Source organism: Anthonomus grandis, chromosome 18 (assembly GCF_022605725.1).
Source record: "Anthonomus grandis grandis chromosome 18, icAntGran1.3, whole genome shotgun sequence".
Classification (NCBI taxonomy): domain Eukaryota; kingdom Metazoa; phylum Arthropoda; class Insecta; order Coleoptera; family Curculionidae; genus Anthonomus; species Anthonomus grandis.
Window position 1 is genome coordinate 1875815 of NC_065563.1, and position 27980 is coordinate 1903794.

General features: G+C 34.7%; 1 long non-coding RNA gene across 1 annotated transcript; it reads left to right on the forward strand.

Moving 5' to 3' along the window:
* The first annotated feature begins 10985 nt into the window (after window positions 1-10985).
* LOC126746729 (uncharacterized) lies at window positions 10986-13534 on the forward strand. Its single transcript, XR_007663967.1, has 3 exons — window positions 10986-11337; window positions 12587-12738; window positions 12795-13534. It is a non-coding gene; the product is annotated as an uncharacterized LOC126746729 (long non-coding RNA).
* The last annotated feature ends 14446 nt before the right edge of the window (window positions 13535-27980 follow it).

Sequence of the window (27980 nt, forward strand, 5' to 3'; positions counted from 1 at the left end):
AGGACCAATGGCTGATGTCCACCAGAGAGAGCAGTGATGTCGCTTTTAAGTCGTCTGATGTAGGCACCACAATTTTTATTGCCTTCTTGGGGCTGCTGGTTCTTTAACCATTTAAAGGATAAGAATCCACCACCAACTAGGTGTTTCTTCTGGATCCTACCGACTGCGCCAATTTGTTAAATCACAATCACTGAATTTTTTTTTAAAAAAACTTTAATTACATTATACAATTATAACTTTTGGATTTTAAAACAATTAAGAGTTAAATAAAAGATATGATTATTACTACAGTACAACAATAATAATATTAATTTATTAATTATAGAGACATTGTTGTGGATAAATAAATGGAATCATCGTCAACAAGCTTCTTGGGTTTCGTGGGAAACTACGCCTTATTTACTGTTTACTGGTTCTTCTATAATTGAAGTAATTAAAGATGTTTATGATTTAGAACAATAGTCCTTGTTCTAGAAGTAATCTAATATCTGTGCGACTTGTTGATGTTTTGAAGATCTATTGCGTTGTAGAGACAACTTAGGTTGTCCTATTAGACCACTGATATAACATATATATAAGGCATATCAGCTAGACCCTTGTCTAGGAAGCCTAAGGTTGATGCCTAAAATTACTGATGCCCACTTAAATCCACAAAAAATTCAGAAAATGAAGGTGTCAAAATGCACGCAGGTTTTTAGCCACTCTGTCGCTGCTGCTATTAATGTGTTTGCTTTTTCAAGTATATTATATTTTTTTTATTTTTTAATGAATTACACAATGAATTAACGTTACAATAAATTATAATCTTAAATTTTAGAGACAACTATAAAAACTGACGACGAAGAAATAAAAATGGAGAAATCGGCATCCGAAACAGCCGATCTTTTGGAATTCCTAGATAAGCTTTTCAACAGTTTAAATGGCAGTTCTTTTAACGCCGATCTTGCAAAACCGTTAAGACTTGCCGTTAAATCCAGTTCTCCGCACAGGCAGTTTTGGAAAAATTCCCTACGTAGATTTGAAAATATGAAATTTTTAAATGGTGGATCACCTCCACCATGTTTAAAAAATTTAAAAATAACGCTGATAAATTTCGAAGATTTATGGACAATTCTGCAAAAAAATAATTTTACTTAATATCTAATGCCCAGAACCTTTAATCAGGACCCCCTAGAAAACTTTTTTGGCAGCATCCGCCAAAGAGGGCAAAGGAATGTAAATCCGACGGCAGCAGACTTTTCTAATTACTATAAGAGTTTACTAGTTAAGCAGCTAACTTTTTCCCAGTCTGTAGGGGCTAACTGTGAAGATGATAAGTCGGAAGTTTTTTTATCACTTAAAAGACTAGTTTTACAGGTGAGTAAAAAATATATGTCATAAAAAATACCAATAAAATATTTGACCATACATCTAATATGAAAAAGGAGTTACTATAGAAATTTACATAATTAATTTTACATAAATCATAATAATTTACTTTTTTTCTTTATATTAGGGGCTGCCAGAGGACGAAGCTGATCAAGATGATGAGGCCCGAACCGAATTTTGTAGCGTACCAGATAAGTTGCCATCGAACAACATACGTCCCATTGAGGTTGTTTGGAACTTGATATTTTTAGTTTTACCCTACCCAGACTAACAATTTAGCAACCATTTATCGACCGGACTAATAAAACGACGTCACCGTCGCGAGGTTTATATCAGTCGAACTTTATATCTTTAGAGTTGTGTGAAAGATTGAAAATAAATAAAGAGGACATACACATCACTGTAGGAGGGTTAGCCAGTCTTCTTTCAAGGTAAAATATAGGTGCAATGTAAGTGTTCAGTCTTTACACAATGGTTTTAGTACGAATTTGAATTGTTTAGTGTTGCCTAAGATAACTGGGTATATACCGAGTGTAAAGCTTGATGTCAGTAGTCTGGATATTCCAAAGAACATTACTTTAGCTGATCCTTCATATCATAGACCTGGAAAAGTCGATTTATTAATTGGGAATGAGTTATTTTATCAGTTGCTTTGTATTGGACAAGTAAATTTGGGTTCTAACAAGCCTATTTTGCAGAAAACTAGGTTTGGGTGGGTGATTTCTCAGGTCCTATAGTGGGCTCCAGTAAAAATCCCGAAGTGTTTTGCAATTTTAGTATGAATTCTTCCCAATCGAGTGTTGAGTTTGATTTACAGAGGTTCTGGGAGGTAGAGCATGATTTTTCGAGTGAAAAAAGGGTGTGGTCAGAGGAGGAGAGCGCTTGTGAGGCTCACTTTAAAGAAACATTCCAAAGGGACATCGATGGGCGTTTTATTGTTTCAATGCCTTTAAAAGGTCCAATAGATAGCTTGGGTGATTCGTGGGAAAGGGCACGCCATCGATTCCAATTTCCAAAGATAGGGAGCGTAAGTTGCAGTCAAATGCTAATTTTAAGAGAATGTACCAGGGTTTTATGGATGAATATAGGGATCTGGGTCATATGAGTGAAGTTGTCTTAGAAGATCTGAATAAGTTTGCTTATTACATGCCACACCATGGTGTAATGAAGGAAGAGAGTTTGACAATAAAGTTGCGAGTTGTTTTTGACTGTAGTATGCAAACTTCAACTGGTGTATCACTTAATGACTTACAGATGGTAGGGCCTGTAATTCAACCCGATTTGATCAGCATTTTATTAAGATTTAGGGAGTTTCAGTTCGTTGTATCTGCAGACGTAGCTAAAATGTATAGGCAGGTTTTGATAGCTCCCAACCAACGTAATCTGTAGAGAATTCTTTGGTGCGACTCGACCTCAGATCCTATTAAATTCTACAATTTGAACACCGTGACTTATGGCCAGGCATCGGCCAGTTATTTGGCAGTGCGGTGTATATCTCAGCTTGCTGATGAGTGTGAAGCGGAAAGCCCGGGTGTATCTAAAATAATCAGGAATTCATTTTACGTGGATGACTACCTCTGTTCTTTTGCTTCAGTAGAAGAAGCTATAGCTATGTCCAATGCAGTTTCTGCAGTATTGGAAACTGGACAGTTTCAGCTGCGAAAATGAATGTCTAATGACAAGAAAATTTTGAGTGGTATGAGTCACGATGATAAAGAGTTTAATGTGATAGAATTTGGTGAAAATGAAAACGCAAAAACCTTGGGTTTAACTTGGTCATGCGCGTCAGACTATTTGACTTATACCATAGGGAAATATGACATATGTAATAAGGTTTCTAAGAGGATAAATTTGTCTAGTATAGCTCAGGTTTTTGACCCGCTAGGGCTGCTATCGCCGTGTGTGATCATTGTTAAAATTTTAATTCAAAAGCTGTGGCTAGAAAAGTTGTCGTGGGATGAAGCGTTGCCATCAAATCTTCATAATGTATGGTTGAAGTTTCGTATGGAGTTAGACAGTATAAATGATCTTAATATTCCGCGACACGCGTCGTGTATAAAGGCTCTAGTGGTAGAATTGCATCGATTTTCTGACGCAAGCGACGATGCCTATGGGGGTGCTATTTTTTTATTATTGAGACTTCAAAGTTGGCGTGCAAAAAAAGGAGCACCTAAAAACCTTAAAAGACCCAACTATGTGGCCAGCAAGTTAAATTGTAGATGGCTACAAATTGAATGCTTCAACCCATCCAGATTCACCAACATCCAAGATTCAGCCACCACCAGAAGCCACTTCTACGCCAGAGAGATCTTTAAGAATTGCTTCAGACAAGGAAGTAATCGTTGCGAATAAGTCCCTTGCACGGGAACCCTCTAAAATAATAATAGGAAAAAAAACGATGAACGAAGACGAGCTCTTTATGGATCCGTTGACTCCGCCAATAGTGAGGCTGTCCCAAAATTCTGATCCTGAGAATAGCCGTTACCTATTGGCCAGACTGAGGGACCCTTCAATTTTAAAATCACTTAGGCTCTACCTGGCATACCTCCACGACCTGCCGGCGAGTACATGCTTTGAAGGGCACACGAAAACTAGCATTAAACTAATGCTTGCCGCAGAAGGACTTCCTACTGACATGGACTCCCTGAAAAAATTATGCTGTCGGTTTCATAATGCCTATGGTATTGGTTCGGCTGAAATTGAAGCAGACCTCTCCGCCTTTGGATCCTTCTTCTCTTTAGAAAGACTCCTACGGCTCCAGAAAATTAGAGAAGGTCAAACTAATTATTTTTCTCCAACTAAGTCAAAAATTTTTTAAATAAAACGACGCGAATAGAGGATCAAGCACCCTCTAAAAAAATGGACGTTAGCAAGCTTAATATATTCCTCATTAACATTCAGTCCTTAAGACATAAAACAGACGAATTATCATCTTTTATTGGAAGAGCTAAACTTTCCACATATTGTTGCCATAACAGAACATTGGTTAAAGACTGATGAGCCTGTATTTATTAAAAACTATACCACTTTAGCTAGATATAATAGAAGTAATTTATCTCATGGGGGTACTATGATAATGTCCATTAACAACGATTTTTCCGCGGTCACAAAATTTGATAATTTATTATCTGAAAAAGTATTCGAATTTTCCATCGTCTATCATAATACCCTTGACCTTTACATAGTTTGTATTTACAAAATACCTGACGCGGACGTACAAATTTTCTGCCAAAAATTATTAAGCTTGCTAGAATCCCTGCCCTTAATAAGCAAATTAATTTTGTGTGGCGATCTTAATATTGACTTCTCCAGTGTGTGTGCTGCTAAGAAATCCCTTCAGTCCATATTTGATTCATTTGGGATGGTTATGCATCTTAACTCCCCAACCGGAATAACCAAAACTAGCTCTAGTATCATTAACTACGTCGTATCAACCTTTGATCCGGAACTCGTTGATTTAACTGTCTTTAACTCAGGTTTCTCCGATCATGAAGCAGTGTTAACTAAATTTTCTCTAAATCACAAAAATAAAAGAGTCCCGCGCAAAATGTGCCGTATCTTTGGGGAAAAAAAAATTCCTAAATTTCAAAAATCTATGTCTAAGAACGGATTGGGACTTCCTATCTGATGATCTTACCGACTTGATTAATATGTCTCTTCAAATTGGAATCTTTCCAAGCTGCCTTAAGACGGCAATTATTATTCCTTTACATAAAGGGGGCGAGAAGGATCAATGTTCGAACTACCGCCCAATTGCACTTCTCCCAACATTATCGAAGATTATTGAAAGACTGGTAAAGAAACGACTTTTATCTTTTTTGCTTAAATATAAAATTATAACCCCGCATCAGTTCGGGTTCTTAAGTAACAAGTGCACCAATGACGCTATGTTGTCCCTCTTTAATAATATATACTCCAGCCTAAACAGCCATCTCTCTACAGCAACAATTTTCTGTGATTTCTCTAAAGCTTTCGACTGTGTAAACCATAATATCCTAATTAATAAATTGCAGCACTATGGAATTAGAGGAACACCTCTCGAGTGGTTCATGTCATACCTGAACAACAGGAATCAGTTTGTTAGGGTTGATTCGATGACGTCTTCGTGCAAGCCAATAGAATGCGGGGTACCTCAGGGCTCAGTTCTAGGCCCTATTTTGTTTCTTCTATTTATAAATGATATTGCTAATCTGGACATAAATGGTAAAATTTGTCTCTTTGCGGACGATACTAGTTTTTCTTGGAGCAACTTAAATATGGTGGCTCTTCGTAGAACCATATCTCGTGACCTAGTCACCATTAAATCGTGGTGCGATTCAAATCTCTTGTGCCTTAACGTCTCAAAAACTAGAGTATTATCATTTAGCGGTGCCTTGCAACCTTTTGTATTTAATAACAACAGAATGGAGGTCGTTGATTCCGTAAAGTTCTTGGGACTGATGGTAGAAAACTCTTTAAAATGGGATATCCACATCGATTACTTATCCAAAAAATTAAGTTCTGCATGTTTTGCTCTGAGATCAGTATCCAGGGAGCTAAGTTTGGTAACGGCTATAACAGGTTATTATGCCCTGTTTGAGTCGCACCTCCGATATGCCCTTCCGTTTTGGGGTACGTGTGGTGCGACTCTATTTGAACGCATATTTAAGCTACAAAAGAGAGCTATACGCTATTCATTAAGACTAAATTACAGAACTCACTGCCAGGAATATTTAAAAAAAATTAAAATACTAACTCTTCCTTCCTTATTTATATTTGAATCCGTCTGTCTAATCCGCAAGCACTTATCAGATATGTCAGAAAGGCCATCTCACAATTATCCTCTTAGAAACGCAGAGTACGATCTTTATCTACCAACCCCACGATCAGAACTAGTTAAACGATCCATTCTTTACAATGCGAAAAAAATGCACAATCATCTCCCATTTGAAATCAAATCAATAACAACTTTTTCCAAATTTCGGAAAGCTCTGAAATCATACTTGCTGGAGAGAGCCTTATACACAGTAAACGACTTTTTTTAATAATTAATGTTATGTAATTTTAAGCACGCGCTTCCTAAACACTGGTTAATTTGTTTATGTTGTTATGATAATGTACATAAATAATATTCGTATATTATGTAAAGAAATTAGTAGTTTGCTAATAATGTTTTTGTAAACAACTGCCTTTTGCCGACTTTGTATACAAGTGAATATATATATATTTTATAGATTTTAAGGAAATGTGACCTAAACAATTTATAAAATTGTTAAGTTTTTGTATGTTTTGTTGTATTTTTTATTTTTATATATTTGTATTTTTTGTTTTGTCTTTGTGTATATTTTGTTTGTATGATTTATTTAAATAATAGCTTTGTCGACAAAATTTTAAATTTTATGATAATAAAGCATTGATATATTTGCGCACTATAGATAGTGAGGGTACTATTACTGTGAGGCTTTTGTGCGCCAAAAGTAAAGTGAGCCCTTTAACGCGATTAACAACGCCGCGCTTAGAAATTTGTGGAGCTCTAGTGTTAGCGCGTTTACTGGACAAAGTTTTGAAGTCATTAAATATGAGAATAAATAGATGTGTTCTCTGGACTGACTCAACGATAGTGATAGGGTGGCTTAGAACTTCTCCAAACATGCTTCAAACTTTTATTAGTAGCAGGGTGTCAGAAATTCAATCGTTGACTGCTAACCAGGAATGGAGGCATATTTCATCCAAACTTAATCCAGCGGATGTCTTATCACGCGGTGTTTCTCCAAAGCAAATCTTAAATTTGGATTTATGGTGGAATGGTCCACAATTTTTGGGAGGAAATAAAGGTACTTGGCCCCAGTCTATCGTTAAGCCGGAAAATCTACCTGACTTGCGCACAAAAAAGAAATTTTTTTCTCTCATGTCTATTGAGTTTGATGAGTATATTTTTAGTAAGTTTTCTAGCTACAGTAAATTGGTTCGAGTGACGGCTTGGGTGTTGAGATTTCGTGAAAATTGTGTGGCTGAGAAAAACGGACATGATCTTCTTAAGGGTTCTTTTTCTACAAAGGAAATTAACAACGCAATATCATGCTTAGTGAGGGCTTCTCAAAAATTAAGTTTTTCTGAGGAATATAGTTGTTTAGAACAGGGAATACCTCTTGAGAACAAGAGACGCCTTTTGTCTTTAAATCCTTTTCTAGACGAAAAAGGAGTTTTACGGGTAGGAGGTCGACTGCGACATGCAGATTTTAGCTTTAACAAAAGACATCCCATGTTAATTTCTCCTAAGCATCCAATTGCCAAATTGATTTGTGATTACGAACACAAAAGGTTGATGCATGCCGGGCCTCAATTATTGCTAGCATCAATAAGGAATAAGTATTGGCCAGTGTCAGGAAGAAATTTAGTAAGGGCTATAGTTAAAAAATGTCTAAGGTGTTGCCGGTTTAGCCCTCAAGCCATAAGGCCTATCATGGGTGATCTTCCTCCTGATAGATTAAAGTCTCGAAGTGTTTTTGAAATTGTCGGTGTCGATTACATGGGACCTCTTTATATTAAAGATACAAAAGGTCGGGGTGCTAAGATGTCCAAGTGCTCTGTTAGTGTTTTTGTGTGCTTTTTAACTAAGGCACTGCACTTGGAAGTTGTAACCGATCTTACTAGCGATGCATTTTTATTAACGTTTAGACGATTCGTGGCTCGCCGAGGCAAACCTAGTCAGGGTTTTTCGGATAATGGTCTAAATTTTGTAGGTGTCAACCGAGAACTGAAAGAGTTGAGTTATTTTTTAAGGGAAAATGAGAAAAGGTTGGGTGATATGTTTGCGTAAGAAGGAGTGCATTGGCATTTTATACCCGCCCAATCCCCTCACTTTGGAGGATTATGGAGGAGCAAGCAACTGGGCAGTTTGGTGCTAGTTAAGGAGGATAATGCTCCTGCGTTGAGGTGGCGTCTGAGGCGAATCGTGCCTGTGTGGCGCCTAATGCTGACAAGGTGAACCAAGTCGCGGAAATCAAAACTTCAAATGGAACTATTAAACGTTTTTTTGCTAAGATATGTCCGTTGCCCGTAGAAACTCAAAGTGACTAATTCAGTTTAGTGAAGTTGAACACAGTGCAGTGCTTCAAGGTGGGGGGCATGTTCGGAACTTAATATTTTTAGTTTTACCCTACCCGGACTAATAAAACGACGTCACCGTCGCGAGGTTTTATCAGAGAAAAACAAACCACCGAGAAGGGACAAAGCCGGGACCGATTTTTCTTGCGCATGTGCGAGCTTATTTGGTATAACTGTCTTATTGCCGGTCCCCTGCCAGCCGTCGGTTAGTCCGGTAATATTCGACGCCTAGTTTAGTCTAGTCAAGTGTTGCCTGAATTTTTCTCTGTCTTTATTTTTTGTGTGTGTTGTCATTGTGCTCTTTATTTTATTAAAAACTTTTATAATATGCCTTATATCTGTGCTTTTCGTGGATGTCATTCAAAGACAGGGTGTGGAAAACTATTAATTATGAACACCCTTGTGCACATTTTCCAAAAACCTTTATCTTAAAATTATTTATATTTATGAAAATATTTTACACCATTAAATATAATAATAGGGTCTTAAAAACAAATAAAGATAAAAATGTTCGAAAACTAAAAATTTTGCGGAATGTATAAATGTACCTAGATTTAATTTAATTATTGCCAATGTATTTTTGTGTTTCATTATACAATGGGCCAATATTATTTTCTCAAAAAATAAAAGTTTGTTTAGAAGATTTTTTGTTTTCCATTATTTATCCTAAATGGTAATTTTTATAGTTGGCACTATACCGGATGACAAAGGGAACACGCAATAACTTTTTTATTTTTTAAGATAAACAAATGAAATTTGGTATGTCAATAGAATGGTTATAAAAGCATATTTTGACGTATTCAATTGTTTTTGATCACTTCCGGTTGAACCGGAAATGACACGAACTTTCTTATTTTAAATGGGATACCCAGTTTATTTTTTCATACATTTGTTTATCTTGAAAAATAAAAAAGTTGTTGCGTGTTCCCTTTTTCCTGTGTCACCCGGTATAGTTTAGGTATACTTATAACTTAACTATACCAACAGTAAAATAATGTAATAGTTTTGATTTCAAATTCCCAATAAAATTTTTAATCTATTAATTGTCGTATTTCTCTCCGTGTACGGAACTATTAAATTGCCAAAACGATTTTTCTCCGTTACTTAATATGTAGCGCCAGTCATTTAAGCCCGCTCAAGGGCACCAAAATTGGACCCCAGAAAATCAACGGTAAATGCGGGTTTTGTCGCTTCTCGCGGTTTGTGTTTGTTTTTCTCTGGTTTTATGCGTGCTTTTCGGCCGGTTCACGCTGGGCAAAAAAGAAAAAATATTGCAGCAGCACAGTATAAAGAACAAGACAGTAGGTTCACTCTCTTGCGGCCGTTTGAAGTAGGGACTTCTAAACAGTGCCGACTTTTTTTACGCGGTCGTAAATCGTTATTTAGTTTCGACGGCAATCCTTGACGATACGGGGGGTGTTTGAAACATTTTTAATAAGGAATATTTTCGTACATCGCGGCGGGCAGCGTGTAATATATGGAATTTTTTGAAATTAAAGGCACTTTGTATTATTGTTAAAATGAAATTGAAAGAATATTATTAAGTATCTCTTTTGAACAAATAACTGTAAGAAAAACACTTGGTAGATAGCTTTAAAATTAAGTTTATTAGAATGTACACAATTAAATCTTAGCTTTACGTTCCTTTCATGCTCTTTTCTTAACTGACCAAGAAACTATCTACCTAATATTACATACACTTAATTAATAATAACTTCGTTAATATACCCATTTTTAAATATTTAATAAAATTTACATAATAATGTGATAACAACACTCAGCATATGGAACTCGGTAACAGTGAAATATAAAAAGGCAGTTAAATAAAAAAAACTTATTAAATGCCTAATTATTTGCTTTTTAAATAGGGGATGAAAGAACAAACCACTAAAATTCAAATAAAACGAAAATAGGTGTTTTACAACCTAGAATTCATATAAGTATGCAAAATAAATATAGTTTTACATTGGGGATTATAGTACACATCAATATTTTGAAACTTAAACCCTTAAAAACCACCCTTAAAGACGAAAAAAATGCAGTTTTAAGTATGGTTAGACGGTATAAGTGGCTAAAATTTATATCATTCAAATGATTGCAATGCAACTAATAATAAATCGGATAGCTTTCACTATTAAAAACCACCACTAATAACAGAATATTACCAAAAATTTTGCATTTTTTTAGATTAAAATCACGATTTAAAAAAAATATGTACTCTAAATCGCTGACACTTTTTGAATTTTTTTGTAGGATCTCAATTTTCCGAGATATTTAAGAAATACTGAAGAAAAGCGTGTATTTTTTTCTGTAAACTAATCCATTTTTATTTAAAAAAAAATGTATATCCCCTTTTACTCCTGCAGCCATCTACGCAACATATCGCCGGCATTTTTAAAGTACAAAATTTCCGCACAACGCTATTAGAGTTCTAATATTGAAGACGCCCCTGTATAACGCAGTCGCCACCGGGCAGCAAAAAAGAGTAGCATCAGAAAGCGAGTGAGAAAGGCAACATTTTGGGCGGCGCTTAGTGTAAAAACACAGTGGACGCCGATTTCCTGCTTACCGGCAGCCAGCGCCGATCGGCGCCTATAAGCTTCTATAATAAATAATGCTTTCAAGTTAGCAATAACACAATAGAGACAGGCTCAGGCTTGTTGGCGCTGGTAGTCGGCGTCACCGGTTTTACCGGAATGATTATTTAGTTCTTTCTAGCCGGTTGTTCGTACAGGCAGACAGATACAGCTATGGATATAGAGATTTTAATAGCATCAGTGTATAAGAAATGCCCAATATGGGATAAGAAAAGTAAATTACACAGCAATAGAAATGTTGTTGACAAATGTTGGAAAGAAATTGCTGAAGAAATGAAAGAGGATGGTACGTATGAAAATATATATCTATTATTTCGTTTATTATAATATTATTGTTTTTATTTCTCTAAAAATATGAATAAATAGATTATTATTTATCGTATGACAGAGTGATGTTGGAAAAATATGTTACAAATATATCTCTAATCGTTTTGGCTTCATTTAATGGTCGTCCTGTTACTTGCCATCTATTGTGATCAGGAATATTTAACCTTACATCTGTCAAATGTCGTTCAAATCCTTCTCTGTCTATTATAGTGTTGTGAAGAATACATATACATTTAATTATATGATCTGCAGTAGCTATGTCAGTTTCAATGCACTTTAAAAGTAGTCTCCATTTAGCACTCACGATACCAAAGGCACATTCAATAGTTTTCCTTGCACGAGATAAACGTTTATTAAAGCACTCTTTCTCAAAATTTAAATCTCTTCCACCAAATGGTTTCAAAAGATAAGGAAGCAAGGGGTATGCTTCGTCATCTATTAGTACAAACGGTGCTTTTAAGGTAGTTTGAAGCAGATACGTTGGTTCTGGAATATCCAGTTGTTTATTCGATAGCAACTTATACAGTTCCGAAGATTGAAATGTACCACCATCACTTTGTTTGCCGTATCCACCGACATCTATAACTATAAATTTATAATTTGCATCTGCTACTCCTTGTAGGACCACAGAAAAATATTTTTTATAATTAAAAAACATTGACCCTGAATTTCTAGGGCAAAGAATGCGTACATGTTTTCCATCAATACTGCCGATGCAATGTGGAAAATTCCAAATATTGTTAAAATCTTCAGATATCTTTTGAAAATCATCTTTCGTGGGCACAGGCATATGGACTGGTTGCAGTACTTTCCACAATGCAGCAACTGTTTCTGTTACAATTTTTCCCACAGTAGAAGCTCCAACCCTGAATGAAAATGACAGCATTCTGAAAGATGAGCCTGTAGCAAGATACCTGCAAAAAACATATTTTATTAGAACGTGGTTTTGACGTTTTGATAAATGAATGAATGATTACAAATGGTCAGTGAGGGGTGTAAATTAAAATTATCCTGAAAGTATATTTTTAGAGATGGTAAAATCATAAGATAATGAAAGCAAACAATAAATTTGAAAAAATTATTGAATTTTGAATAATCAAGATATTTACAAATTTTTGATACTAATTATTTTTATTTCATACTTTTTAGTGCATTTTGAATTTTGGCGTCGCGTCGGTGCAATTTTTTACTATGTAATTTTGTTTCAGAAAATAAACTGAGGAAAAAATGGAAGTATATCAGGGATCAATTTTCCGTAGAATTAGGAAAATTTCCTCCTCCACGTTCAGGTGATGCCGCAAATGATACTCCGACATCCAAGTGGCCATACTTCAAACTGCTCTTATTTTTGAAAGATACGGTAATGCCTAGAAAGTTGAAAGGAAATTTGCCACAAGTAAGTAGTCGTACTGAAAGCTTTGCAGAAAGTCAAACTGAAGCAGAAGAGTCGATTCAGTCATCGATGGAATTAGACGAGACCAGCTTTTGTTCCACTGAAGATGTTGTACCTCCTCAACGAAATGCTGGCGATGATATCGTAGAAAATACAAGGCAAGAAAATATTGAAACACCTTCGAGAACAAAAAGGAATACTGATGTATCTTCGACACCACAATTTTCATCTAAAAAGAAACGAGGCCCAACAGAAATATTTAACGACTCATTATTAGAAATTGAGAAACAAAAAGTAGCATACCTAGAGTCAAAATCTAAGCGAGCAAATGAGAAAGAAGATGAACACCTCTTGTTTTTTAAAAGTCTTCTGCCTCATGTGAAAAAAATTCCTGAGTCACGCGTATTAGCTTTTCGATGCCGGGTTCAAGAGCTAGTTGAACAATTTTCATACCCGCTAAATAGGTTCGAATCTGTTCCATCTACGATCCTTGGTCCTTCAACTTCCAACTCATCTATTTCCAATCAATCACTGAATTACATCGATAGAAATCGTTTCACTGCAGAAGAAGAATGTACAAGTCTCATTTTATCAAACATGGAACAAGCTGAAACGGTTTCTGGTACTTCCGAATGTCCCCCACCACTGTCCTTCTTTTTGAAATAAAAATTTAATCAACCATTTTAAGTCTTATTTTTGTTGAAACAAAACCAACATATGTAATTATTTGCTAGACGTTTTGTTAATAGTAAATGATTTGTTTGTTAGTAACCCACTTAAAATATATACTCGTAAATATTATAAAGATACTTACCTCAAGGTAATGACTAATCTTTCTTCTGGTAAAATGGGCTGACTGTGAAGGTTACACCAGTTTTTAGTTAGAAGATGTTTAACTTTTTCTAGAATATATTTGAAGGTTTCATGGTTCATTCTGGTGTACTGAAAAAAGCGGTCAGGGTCATCTGTCAACTTCTTGAACAAATGATGATATTCACCATAAAGTACCCTCTCACGATTTATAGAGTGAACACCAACTTTTTTTCTAGTAATTATTTTAGTTACAAGGCTATCTAACGCAATAAATTCATCGTCAGATGAGCTAGATGCCATGTTGACGCGAAGGTTAACCTGGAACTGACAAAAGGCTAGTTTTTATTTGCTTTTTTCTCGTCGGCACTGTGTCCGCACTAAGTGCCGAAATTCGGAACCGATCGGCGCTGGTTTCCGGTAAGCAGGAAACCGGCTTTCACTGTGTTTTGGCCCTTAGAGTGATCCTTCTATTCTAGTTTATGTTCGGTGGTAGCAGTTAAACATGTTGTCAGTTCGTTGGCTGGATGATTTGTCAGGGACCATACATTCGCCGTGCCCAGTCAAAAACAAAACGTGGTTTATTTTTTTATGTATTTATATATTTAAATTAATATTAAGTAATAAGTCATTCCCTTCAATATATTATGGCTTTGTGTGTTTATAAAACTGCGTTTTATTGAAAGGGAATATGAAAAACCACAAGTGAAAATACAGTCCGCTAAGATTCCAAAAAGAGGAGCAATCCCCTACAGAGGTACAGGCACTTAGATATGTTTCTGGGTATTTGGTGAAAAAAATAGGCAGTACAAAAATGAAATGCACATGTAAATCAATTTTCCTAAAACATAACTCTGATGACGAAGAAAGCGAAATTTTTTTAAAAGCAAAAGAGTATATTAAAGGACAGAAACATTAAAAGTATGTTAATTCTGAATTTTTGGATAAAGTAAAAAATGCCATAGCTTTAATAAAATATATTTTCAATAGAGATTTTCATAGAAAAAAACTAGTACCTTACACATTGAAAACTTTAAATAGTAGAATCTGTCTGACTGACTGTTTACATGATGAAGAAATTAAAAATAAAATTTTTAAGTATTTGATAAAATTAAAATTATTTAATTATTCTAAACAATTAAATAGGATAATTAAAGGTGTAGATTTAAGGAAAGTCCCAAAAACTGCTTCAAAAATGTTTTTGTCTGTCCAAAAAAATTAAAAATATCACTAAGTTGCGAAGGAAAGCCATTGGGTCACGTAAATAAAGACAAGCAAATGCTTTTACTATCCCTGATAGCACAAAAATATTTATTTATTATTAAAAAGAAAGGTTTATTTTAAATTGCGAAACAGATTGTTAAATATTATAAAAATATCTTTTAAAAAAATTTATTTTATATTTAAAAAAAAATGCAAATTAAACATAAAAAATAAAAAGTGGCAGATAGTAAAAAAAATAAGAAATTCCCTAGCTCTACCTACTCTGCCATGGAGGCTTTGATTTAGTGAACGTTTTTTTTTTTTTTTTCATTTTAATTGTAATGACGCTATTATAATCTAACATATTAGTAAAAAATTAAAGTGAAATAGGAAAAGAAAAGGCACGAGAAAAACTCTTAAAAAATATTACAAATTTAAATTAGTAATTAAAAAAACGATTTCAAGGGGCCCCATCTTCGTAGGGAGGGCCTATGGGATTTTTTTTTATAGGAAAGTTCACTTTTTTTTTTGTTTTTTTTTTACCTGAATTCGAGAGATTTGCAATGGCGAAGCGTACGAGTAGACAAGGTAGACACTGTCTACTCAAAATTATCCAATTATTTCTCATTAATTTATTACGTAATTATTTCACGTAATTGTTGAATTCAAATTTAAACAAAAAAATAACACAGAATGTAGTCGCTCTCCTTACTATTATTATTAGTATCTAAACGGCTATAATATGTATCTATCTATAATATCTAAGGCGCGCCCCGCCTGACGCACCAATTAAAATAAAAATGCAGGGCTGACACCCAATTAATATATACGAGCCTCAGGAAGACACATTGATATTTGCCTTCCGAAATTTGGAGCATCTAATCGAACCATATACGCATCAAGCAGGTGATAGAGGTCCAGCCGCATCAACATTCAGCCTATTACGTATGCAAAATTTACTCGCGGGAAAGACATTTGAGCTTTTGTTTATCGAAGACGACCAGCTATTTTATTATGCTCTTGAGGGTTATTGTTTATGGACACGCTTGATCTGGTCGGCCGCAATACATCTTCAGTTTGGTTTTTTGATGAATCTGCATTTGGCATGGGCGCGTGCTATAGTAATTTAGTAATTAGTATTTTTATTTTTAGGTGTATAGAAAAGATTTTTTTAGTGGATATTTTAGGGGTTATTTATGAACGACTGTTTGATATTGGCAATTGTATTTTACTTGTGTTTTTATTTGTCTTTAATTAATTTTAAAATAATGGATATTATGGATTTATAAGTTATGGTTATACCTATGTTGTGTTTTTTTTGTAATTAGTATTTATTTTTTTCTTTTTTATATCACTACATATTTTTCTCTTTGAGTTAATATTTCATGCGCATTCATTCTCTATTTCATTAAAGTGAATAATATTGAATACACATTTTTTTCTAATTAACAATTTTTATTGTATGTCTACCCGAAAGAAAAGTTCACGCTTCGCCACTGGGGATTTGCCACATTTTCCAAGACACCCTGTATATTTATGTACATAATATCTGTTTTATTTGTAACTTGTCTATTTTGTAAGTATGTACTAGTTTTTTTTTATCTCTATCAATCCATGTAGACTTCTCTGGTTTTGCCTAATCTAAAAACTAATATGTATAGTTGCCGCTATCGATATTTTATTTTGGTCACCTGTCAAAAAACCAGTTTTCCACTTGTCAAACAATGTTATAGTAGATAATTCGCATTGTTTTACAAGTTTTTTACTTGCTAGGAACATAATTATTATTTTTTATAGAAATGTTTCGCAAAAAAATGAAAATGGCTTTATCATGAACGAAAATCTAAGAGCGCTCTCTACTACCATTTACTTGTTGACATCTATATTTATGTATAAATATTATGTTGTATTTTTTAAGCAATAAAGTATGTATTCGGGGAAATATAATTTTCGTTTTATTTATGTAATGTAATATCATTTTTGTAAAAGATATCAATCTTTTAAGAATCCCGCCAATATGGGTGTCGTGCGCCATCTAGTATCGAAAAATTTAAATAGTTAAACAGTTGAAGCATTGATTTTAAGAAGGTTTCTACTGTTCACACGCGTTCATATGCTTTTATTTTTTCATTTTCGAGAGATGCCGCTAGTCTCGTCTTAATTTTGTTGGCACGTTCGTTTATATAGGAGTTTCTATTCTATTAACCCCTATAAACTGTTTATCTATGCTCTAGTCTCGTTCAGTCAAGTGCACGCCGTGGTTTACAACATCGGCTTTTAAGCAGTTTTCCAAAATTTTATTCCTTTTTCCTTAAAATAATTGGTGAAAATCGAATTTCACGTAGAGATTTGGGCACATACGGTCGAATTGATTCACCCGAGATCTCGCAATCTAACTTTACATTATTGGGCCCCCACTGAATTGTTTTAAGCTTTAATGAGTGATCCTGAGTAGTTTTGATAACTTTTAGTTGTTCATCAACTGCTTGATGTTCAGCAAGTTCGTTTAAATTAAATTCTTGTGGCAGTCGAAGAGCATCAATCCGAGAAAGCGAATCTGCTACAACGTTCTCCAAACCGGCCAAATGGACGAATTCCGTTGTAAACTCCGCGATAAAAGATAATTGACGAAGTTGTCGAGGTGACGCTTTATCACTGCGTTGATTAAAAGCAAATATTAATGGTTTATGATCGGTGTAGACTTTGAATTCGCGACATTCCAAAAAATATCTAAAATGTTTAATAGCGCTGTAAACTGCGGTAAGTTCCCGATCATATGCGCTATACTTGGTCTGGGCGGGTGAGAATTTCTGAGAATAAAAAGCTAAAGGTTCCCAGTCATCACCGGAGGATTGTTCTAATGCTGCGTCCATGCCAAAATCCGACGCGTCTGTCACTATCCTAATATCCGCACCCATACGAGGATGAACTAATAAGGTCGCGTTTGACAAAACGTATTTTGCTTGTTCGAACGCTTCCGAGGCTTCCGGGGTCCAAATTATTTCCCGTTTATCATTCTTAACTGCGCCAGCGAGGTAAGAATTGAGCGGTGCAAGAATAGTTGCGGCATTAGCTAAACATCGACGATAGAAATTCAACATTCCAAGAAATCGGCGTAAGGCCGCGACCGTTTTTGGTTTCTAAAAAATTTATTTATTGCATCAACTTTTTCGGTGGTGGGACAGATGCCCTGTGAGTTAACCAAGTAACCCAAAAACTCTAATTCCGGCACACCAAACACGCACTTATCCACGTTTAGGCGAAGATGGATTTTTTTTAGCCTTTCAAAGACGACAAGCAAATGTTGTGAATGTTCGTCAGGAGAAGATGACGCGACTAAAATATCATCAATATAGATGAAAACATAATCTAAAACACCTAAAGCACGGCAGTTTTTTCCACATCTTCAGGCGCCATCGGAATTTGGTGGTAAGCTTTCTGTAAGTCCAAGGACGAGAATACCATTTTACCACTCAGATTTAGGGAGCAGTCATGTAAGTAAGGAGTAGGATACCTATTGGGAATTGTGACAGCGTTAAGCCGTCGATAATCACCACATAAACGCCAGGTACCGTCTTTCTCCATAACCATTTGTGCAGGACTGGCCCATGGACTGCTAGACGGACGACAAATACCCGCCTCAACCAGTGAATTAATTTCGGCCTTAGCATGCTTCAATTTCTCCGGAGTGAGCCTACGAGCACGCTCCGCAATTGGTGGACCGCTGGTTAAAATATGCGCGAACTCCGCGAAACACGGCGGATCGTCCTAATGCAAACTGACATAACAGATCTTAAACAAGGAGAAGAGAGTCTCTCTTTCCTTGTCTAAGAAGAGATAATTCCAATTCTAACCTCAATCCTCAATAAATAAATAAAAAATAAATAGTTTGGTTTTTGCTTGTTTTGAATTATTACCTATTTATTATGGAAAAAGAATGTGATTTAGTTTTGCACACTATTGGAGTATTAGTTATTAAGTATAGAGACTGCTCCTTTTTTTATAAAAACCATTATCGACACCAAATAATCAAAATGTTTAATTTATATAAAAGTCTTCTGTTAAGGCAACAGAATAAAAGATTTTGGGTAAGGGATATATTTACTGAAGACCAAAGGCTATCTCAAGGTACTAGTCATAACCTAGTTGATGAAATGAGAAGAAATGATCCAAAAAAATTCATTAATTTTTTGAGGATGTCACCAAAAACTTTTGACATTTTATTTGCCCATATTCAAAAAGATATACAAAAGCAATGTGTAATTCGAGAACCAATAGAACCGAAAATTCGTTTAGAAATTACTTTAAGATATTTAGCCTCTGGAGGCAGCATGGTGTCAATGTCATATAGTTTCCGCATAGGAAAACAAACTGTTTCTACTATTATTTCTGAAACCTGTGAGGCGATTTGGAATGTATTAAAAGACCAGGTATTTCTTAAACCAACTGCTGAAAATTGGAAGAAAGTGGCCCAAACATTTGAGTAAAAATGGAATTTTAAAAATTGCTTGGGAGGTATAGATGGAAAACATGTAGTAATGCAGGTATAAAAACATTTATTATCAACATACTTTATATATTGTATTTTTACTGATTATTTCAGGCTTTACCAAAATCTGGATCCCAGTATTATAATTACAAAGGATCCCATTCCATGAATTTACTGGCAATAGCCGATTATGCCGATTATAAATTTCTGATGGTGGATATTGGTGCTGTAAGTAGATTAAGTGATAGTGGAGTTTTTAAAGATAGCCATGTGGGTCAAGGATTCGAGCAAAACGTTTTCAATGTGCCACCACCTGATGAAAATAATTTCCTATATGTATTAGTAGCTGATGAGGCATTCCCATTAACAAATTATATGATGCGCCCATATCCTCGGCGAGGAAATTTAGATTTAAGAAAAAAAGTTTTTAATTATAGGTTAATTATGGGTTAAGAAGAATAGTAGAGAATAGTTTTGGTTTATTGGTAACTAAGTGGAGAATATTTCGAAAACCAATTATTGCTTCACAATCTACATTAATTAAAATTGTTCAGGCTAGTGTATATATTTGTAGATAATATTTTGTATTACCCTATTCCTTTTATCTTAATTATTTAAATTATTTCTTAGATTTGCCATTCAAAAAAAAAATTAAAAAATCATCGGTTCGAATACATAGGTTTTAAAGAGAAATTATCTTCTTTCATAATATTGTAGCATTATTATAGATTTTGAAAAATTTTGTCATTAAGCTTTTTCATTACTTTTTGAATGGTCTTTAGCTAGAAAAAAGAAATTTTGAATTTGGAGCATGTTTTGAAAAAATTTTCATTTTGGGCCGGATTTTGTTCGAAAATCGATAAATGCAAAGAAATAGGTTTTCTGTTTATTTTAGAGTCAAATCGATAATAACCTTTTTGAAAGGTATCCTGAAGTAGTACAAGATAGAAAAATAAAAAGTTGAAATTTTTCCATAGGGCTCTTGATAATTCGATATTTATGATTAATAGTTTTTTACAATTTTCTCCGAATCTGTGATAGCTATAATCAATTACTTTTAAAATTTGAATACCTCGTAATATTCCCTAGAACTTTTGTTTAGGACAAAAAGTTGTCAGAGTTATAGTTTATTTAGAAAAAAATAAAAACCATTTTTTCGCAATTTTTCATGGCTATACCCCTTTCGATTTTGGAGCAAAAAAAAAATTTTTTTTTTTTGGGTTTTTTTACTGGAAATTGCCAACTTAGGGTTTACATTATAATTTGTCGATTGTCATGTTAAGAAAAAAAATGGTACCGTGAGAAAAAACGAGTTTTCTTTTATTTTTCCCACATTTTTACTTATATCTCGGCTTCAATAGCTTCGATTCAATTCGATTTATGGTTTCTTTTAATTCTTATTCTTCTCCTGTCAATTCTTTTTGTATTTTATTACTATTGGTTTTCAAAAATAAAACTGAAAAATCAAAAAAATCAACGAAATAATCCGGTTTTCTTATCCCCAATCATTAATTCTTACGGGACCTAATCTTTCTCTTTATATTGTGGCACTCGTATAAATCGTGGAAAATTTTGGCATAAAGCTTTTTTATTAGTTTTTGAATGGTCTTTAATCAGAAAAAAAAAATTTTGAATTCGGAGCATATTTTGAAAAAATGGTCATTTTGACCCCGGATTTTGTTCGAAAATCGAAAAATGCAAAGAAATAGGTTTTCCGTTCATTTTAGAGTCAAACTGGTAATAATCTTTTTTAAAGATACTCTGAAGTAGTACAGGATAGAAAAATAAAAAATTGAAATTTTTCCATAGGGCTCTTGATAGTTCGATATTTATGTTTAATAGTTTTTTCCAATTTTCTCCGATTGTATAACAGCTAGACCCGATTCGTTTTAACGCACGGATACCTCGTAATATTCCCGAAAACTTTTGTTTAAGACAAAAAGTTGTCAGAGTTATATTTTATTTATAAAAAAATAAAAACCATTTTTTTGAAATTTTTCGTGGGAATACATACCCCTTTCGATTTTCGACCAAAAAAAAATTTTTTTTTTCTTGGGTTTTTTTTGTGAAAATTACAAGTTTAAAGCTAAAACTAAAATTTGTCATAAATTATTTTAGGAAAAAAAATGATACCGTGGGAAAAAACCAGTTTTCTTTTGTTTTTCCCACATTTTTACTTATATCTCGGCTTCTATAGCTTCGGACGGAAAATCCCGTTTGTTCTATTTCAATAAATAGACCCTTATGGGAACTTCTCTCTGAATTTGGTATTTATGGTTTATTTAGGATGCAACTAATAAATTATGACAGATAACTGACATTTGAGTTTCAGCCTAGGTCACGTGACTACCGTAACTTTTTCGCTATTGGTTCGATTCTGTTCGAATTTCGTATTCAGGCTTTTTTTAGAATACAATTAATATACTTCGACAGATATTTGAAATATAAGACAGTATATTGACACACAACGCGACTATATAACAAATTATGGTTCTTTGAAGCATGATACCCCAACAACTGGTCCTCTCTTTCCTCGGCAGGTAAACGTTAGCCTCCCCGACTCAGCTAAGTACACCTGATAATTTGCGATTTTTTTTAAGAAATCCTTTAAGGCCCATCACTGACAAGTCCTAAAGGTTCCAAACTGGTCCCCACGGACCAAAAGTATAGGAGCGAAGCGACTATACTTATTTTATGTGGTCCCATCGAGCTTTCTCTGGTGCATTATTTCTCCATTGAAAAATAACGTCATAAATAAAAAAATTATTCCTGATGCCCTTTAAAAGGTGTGGAGCATCATAGAGTGGGATGATTTCTTTTCCCCCAATGAGAACTGCAAATAGTTTGTTTTCCTATTCTCTTCTAACAAAATATTCATGGGTTTCTTCATATATTTTTTAATCGCAGCCACATTAGCACTGGCCTGATCACATACAATTGACCTAACACTCAGACCAGTATTTTGACAAGCAATGACAACTTCTTTTATTGTTTTTACCAACACATCTGTTTTCATTCCTCCTTCATTGAAATAATAGCACAGTGGTTGTTTCCATTTTTTGCAAACACCCCTCACCATGAAAACCATGGCTTTATCTGCAATCAAATGTCTTCTGGTCTCCCCTCCACCTGATAGATGTTTTCATGTCCTGAAAACATCTATCAGGTTTTTTTATTGTATTGCAATAAAGGTTCAACAGCCATTTCATCGAATATTACTGAATAAATCTTTTCAATGTCCTTCATTTTTTCTACCGTTATTTTTAGAGTTTCCATAATATTTTTATTAATTCCGGTGTAAAAGGGAATATTAGCCAACAAGTTGGTAAGTGTTTTTCTTGATGGAATGGCAAATAGCTTTCGAAGTAGGTTATAGCCTCTTGGACTTTGCTTTAAAAATGACAAAAACAGAATTTTTTCATCCAATGTATATCGCCTTCCTTCTGGATGTAGTGGTTGGCATCTCAATTGTGACATGACAAATTGATATGTTTTGTCATTTAGCTTTGCCTTAAGAAATTCATCACAGGTTGAAAAATTTTCATATTTTTTTACTTGTTCCCGAAGATCACCGCATTGGAAATCCAGTTTTCTTGCTGTTCTTCTTAGGTCAGAGGCAAAGGCAATCTTATATAGTTTTTTTTTCTTCGGGGTAAGGTCTGATACTTTTCTGGTCTTTGTATAGGCAAGCAGACTAATTCGTCTTCGTAAATCTGAAAAATAAAAAAAATAAATGTACATATGGTAAATGTAGATTAAATGCTTATTTTTAAGACTTGCTTTTGAGCTATTTCAAGTGCTTTTTACCAATTTTTTACTGCTACATATACATTTTATACTGTTGCATATTATTATACTTTTATATTTTATCAGATCAACTGTTACTGCAATCCAAATACTTAATTGGGGCTCAGTTAAATGTTAGTATTTGCCACCAGATTATTACATATAGCTTATAACACATGCCAACCAGTGGCGTGCAGTGGCATTAAGAGTAGGGTAGGCACTAGGCAATAAGGTAGCATAATTTTTTTAAATGTACTTACCATTAAAAAATCGTCGAGAAGAATCGTTTTCTTGATGAAGTGGAACATTGTCTTTATTTACACAAATTTATTTAAAAATGTCTGACTACCTGAGAAACTGAAACAATCATTTTTTATAAATTAGTTCAATACGACGATTTTTCACCAAAACTGCAATGTTTTAAATCTAGCAAGAGTTCTTTCTCCAAGAAAATTATTGATAAATTGCTAAGCCGTTCTTGTCCTTAAGTATTACGTAAATACGTGTGGATGCGTTTTAATCCAGAGAATGAACGTTCTGCAGATGCCGAGCTAGCGGGTATTGTTACGATTAATTTTGCTAATTTGATTATTTGAGGGAACACTTCGCACATTTTTTTTCCTGGCAAAAACGTATGACTTCATAAGCATTCATGCCTTTGAATTCTGATGATGAATACAAACAATTAAGCTCATTTTTCAATCTCTCAAAATCAAACTTTTGTCCGTATTTCAATTTTAATCCATTGAATATTTCATCTGGAAATTTATTTCTAAAAGTTTCGAAACAGAATCCAAAAGACGGACAGAATCTAATAATCTAATTTCCCTGTAGCGATCATCAAATTCGCTTTTGATGTTTTCAACTATTTCTCTGAAAATTCGCCTGTAATGCGTTTTAACATCATCCATATTTCGTTTTGTTCGAGGTTCGCCATAAGCATTCGCACATTTAGTTATAGATTTTTTCGAATTCTATGAAGAAATTTTCCAAAAATGCTTTGAAACTCTCCATTTTTTTAATTCAATAGCCAATATCAGATAGTTTCGACTGTATTATATTATACAGTACATCCGTCTCAACCAATATTTGATTGAAAATTTCTAAAAAATAATTGAATTCAAAATCATCTAGTGTAAATAAATACATTCTAGCTGCCGAAAAATTCTCTACATCCCAGTTTGATTGATTTTTAAGCATATTATTAAATAGGTATTTCAAATTAAAAAGTTCACTGAAAATTACGTTTACAGTTCTGGAATTATAGGCCCATCGAGTCTGTACTACACGTGGTAATTTTTTAGAACAAAATCGATTATAGAAATCAGCACCTTTGGTACTCATGTGGAAAAATGTGCCCAAATTTTTAATTGTTCCAAAAAAGTGTTTGGTTTCCACTACCCTCTCGCAGGATTTCGACAAAACTAAATTTAAAATATGAGCATTGCACCATACGTATATCGCGTCAGGACAAATTTCCCGCACTTTTTGCTGAACCCTATTTTTACTAGACGATAAAACAGTGGCTCTATCGTAAGTTTGAGCTACTAGTTTATCAGTACATTTATAGTCATTCAAGATATCCGTAATTATTTTGGTTAGCGCTTCTGCAGTTCGATTTTCACTTACGTCGATAAATCCCATAAATCGATCAACTATGTCATTTGAGTCTGTAAAAATTACACAAAGTTGTTCTTTGCCGCTTATATCTGGTGTCTCATCAATCATAATAGCCACGACCTCTGTTTCGTTCAACTCATGTCGTATTTTTCCTTGAGTACAAAAGCGATTAAAGAGATTAAATCGTTTTGTATTCGATTAGAAAATCCTGAAAAAACATTTATCTTTTCACTTTCATTGCATGCATGTAAATGATCTTCAAGAATCCATCATATTTAGCTAGAAGTTGTATGCATTCTATAAAGCCATTGCCAAACGGGAAGAACATAGTGAGGAGGAGCGCCGTCTTGCTGGAAATTTATTTCAGATGACGGATTTCCAGATAAATGGATAGGGCGAAGGGGGCCTATAGAATGGCCTGCTAGATCTCCTGATATAACGCCGTTAGACTTTTTTTTATGGGGTAATTTCTATCTATCCAACTTGCAACCCAGGGAGCCAGCAACAGCCTGGTAGGCCCTGAACCAACATGCTGTGTCAGCGATAAGACCTGGAAGAGGGAAATCGGCAACTGGCTAACAAACCAGAACAAATTCTACTGGGAACAGCTGCCAAAGATGGAACAATCCAAACAACTTATAGGCAGCCCACCCTTCAAGAAGGGTGAGAACATACTGGGCCTCTCCAGACAACAACTGCGAAGGGTCGCAGGGCTATTTACAGGCCATGCACCCGGCAGGAAACACCTGCATACGCTAGGGAAATCAGTTACCTCGCTATGTAGGGGATGCAATGAGGAGGACGAAACAACTCTTCACATACTGTGCTTCTGTGAAGCATTTAATCAAACCAGGGCAACATTCCTGGGGGAAGAGAAACCCTCACCAGAGGGTATAAGAAATCTACCACTGGGCACAATCCTGGACTTCCTTGAAGCTACAGAATTGAACCTGTGGGACTAAACATATGGGACACAATAGGACTGCTTCTTAGCAGACAGCAGTGTAGGGAGCCACAAGGCACCACCCAGCGGTGGAGTTTTAGTGGGTATAGGACGAAACAGACTCGACACTACTACGAGTCCCACACTACGGGGCGGCGCCGCGTAACCAGTGTTCATAAAGAATTTCTCAACCGACCCCAAAAGAAAAAGAAAAAAAATGGGGTCATTTGACATCTATTGTGTTTACTCCCCGACCTGAAAGTTTGGATGAACTTCGTCAACGCATCATCAACAGCTGCCATGATCTCCCACAATATGTTTTTGAAAATGTCCGTCAGGAATTTGAACATCGCCTATATCATTGTTTGGCCAAAAACGGGCAACATTTTGAACACTTATTGAAATAAAAACTGATATTTTCATGTTTTTGTTTTCTATCTGAACAAATTAAGATAAACAAAGATTTTTCTAATTTTCTCGAAAACGAATCGACCAATTTAAAAAAATCAAACATCAAAATAAAAGACTTTTTAAACAAGCTATTACTCGATACCCCTTGCCGTTTAAAATTTTTAAAGGGATGACCCTGGGGGCAGAGGGTGATGTAATTTTAGGTTAGAAAGTTGTCCCCCTTGAGAAACCTTTTGAGTATCGGCGTTTTTTTTTAAATAGTGGTTTTCGATAAATCCGTGGTGAGAACTTTTCAAATGAACACCCTGTATAAATAAACACCCCGGCACGAGCCGTGAACCGCCTTCGTCGCGAAAACACGAAATACTGCCGGCATAATCGCCAATCGGGTTTCGCTCTATCTCTTTTCAACACACACCTTAATTTCGTTCGCTTGTCGCGTATAAGCGCTATAATTAATTGATCAAACGAACTTACCCTAAGTGAAGTTCGATCCTAATGATATTGGTCCTCGTCGATGTAAATAAGAATATTATTGTAGTTTCCCCATTCCTACGTTAACCACGAGATTTAAAGCAACCGCGAAAAATAGCATCTCTCACCGCGCCGGGCGACCCCTACTCCACTCCGGCGCCACACACATAATTCACTTATTTAAAGTTAAAAAACCCAAAAATGTCAATGGGTTAAAGCAAAAATATGTATAACCTATTTTATGCTGTTATGGGAGTTATTTACTTCGACGAGGACTAATAATATAATTAGGATCGAACTTCACTTAGGGTAAGTTCGTTTGATCAATTAAATATATTGGTCCTCGTCTCGTAAATAAGAATATTATTGTAGATGTTTAAAGAAAGACATTTTTGGCCTTATATCTCCAGGTAAAACAAAAAATACAAAAATTATAATGAAATCAAATATATCTAATTCTGAATTGTAAAAACAATTTTGAACAAAAAATAAACTCAATGTATCAAATCAGGTAACAAGGTATTACAAACCTAATACATAATTAACATAATGTAATATATTATATACGTATCAAAAACAAAACTAAGAATTATCGAAAACGGCTTTTGCAAAATCAGCCTGATCTTGAACAGGTCTATCATAGAACTTGCAAAACTCTGCAAAAGTCGTTGATGCAGCTGACCAGCCAGCGGCTAATCTTATGGTATTATAACTAACCTATAATACCTCTTCTCAAAGCAGCCGATGTTGCCGCATGTCGAGTGATATGCGGCTTAAAAGTAGAAATACCTACTCCAGATAAACCCATGATTTTCTTTATCCATCTTGAAATGCTTTGAGAAGAAGCATTCTGGAAGGGTTTCTTAAAAGTAATAAACAAATTTTTACATAAATCCACATTAGAAAGCCTTAAACTCTTAGTCCGATCTAAATAACACAAAAGAGTCTTAGCAACACAAATATAAGAGTCAGCAAAAAAAGGTAATACAAGTAACGGTTGAAGTCTATTTTTTCCAGAATTTTTAATTCTATTTACAATTTTTATTTCAATTTTCCTCTCGAATTTTGAAATATTTGCAATTTGAATAGAAGCTAATGTTTGTACTCTCTGTCCTGTGGCCAATGCCATTAACATGGCTAACTTATAAGTGAGGTATTCAACAGAAATATCATCATTTTTAAGAGTTCTACTAAAAGAAAGGACTGAAGACGGGTCCCAAGTATTTATATATCTAGGTTTAGAAGGTCTTAGGTGAAAAACTCCTTTAAAAAATCTTTTGATCCTGCTATCTTCCGCTATGTGATGGCCTAAGATAAGGCTGATAGCGGAACGATAGGAGTTTAAACCACTATAAGAGGCTCCTTTATTATACTGAGACACCAAAAAATCTAAAATTTCAGGTATCGAAGAAGTATTTACCTTAATTTGCTTCTCCTTACAAAACAACCACCATAACTTCAAACCGACATCAT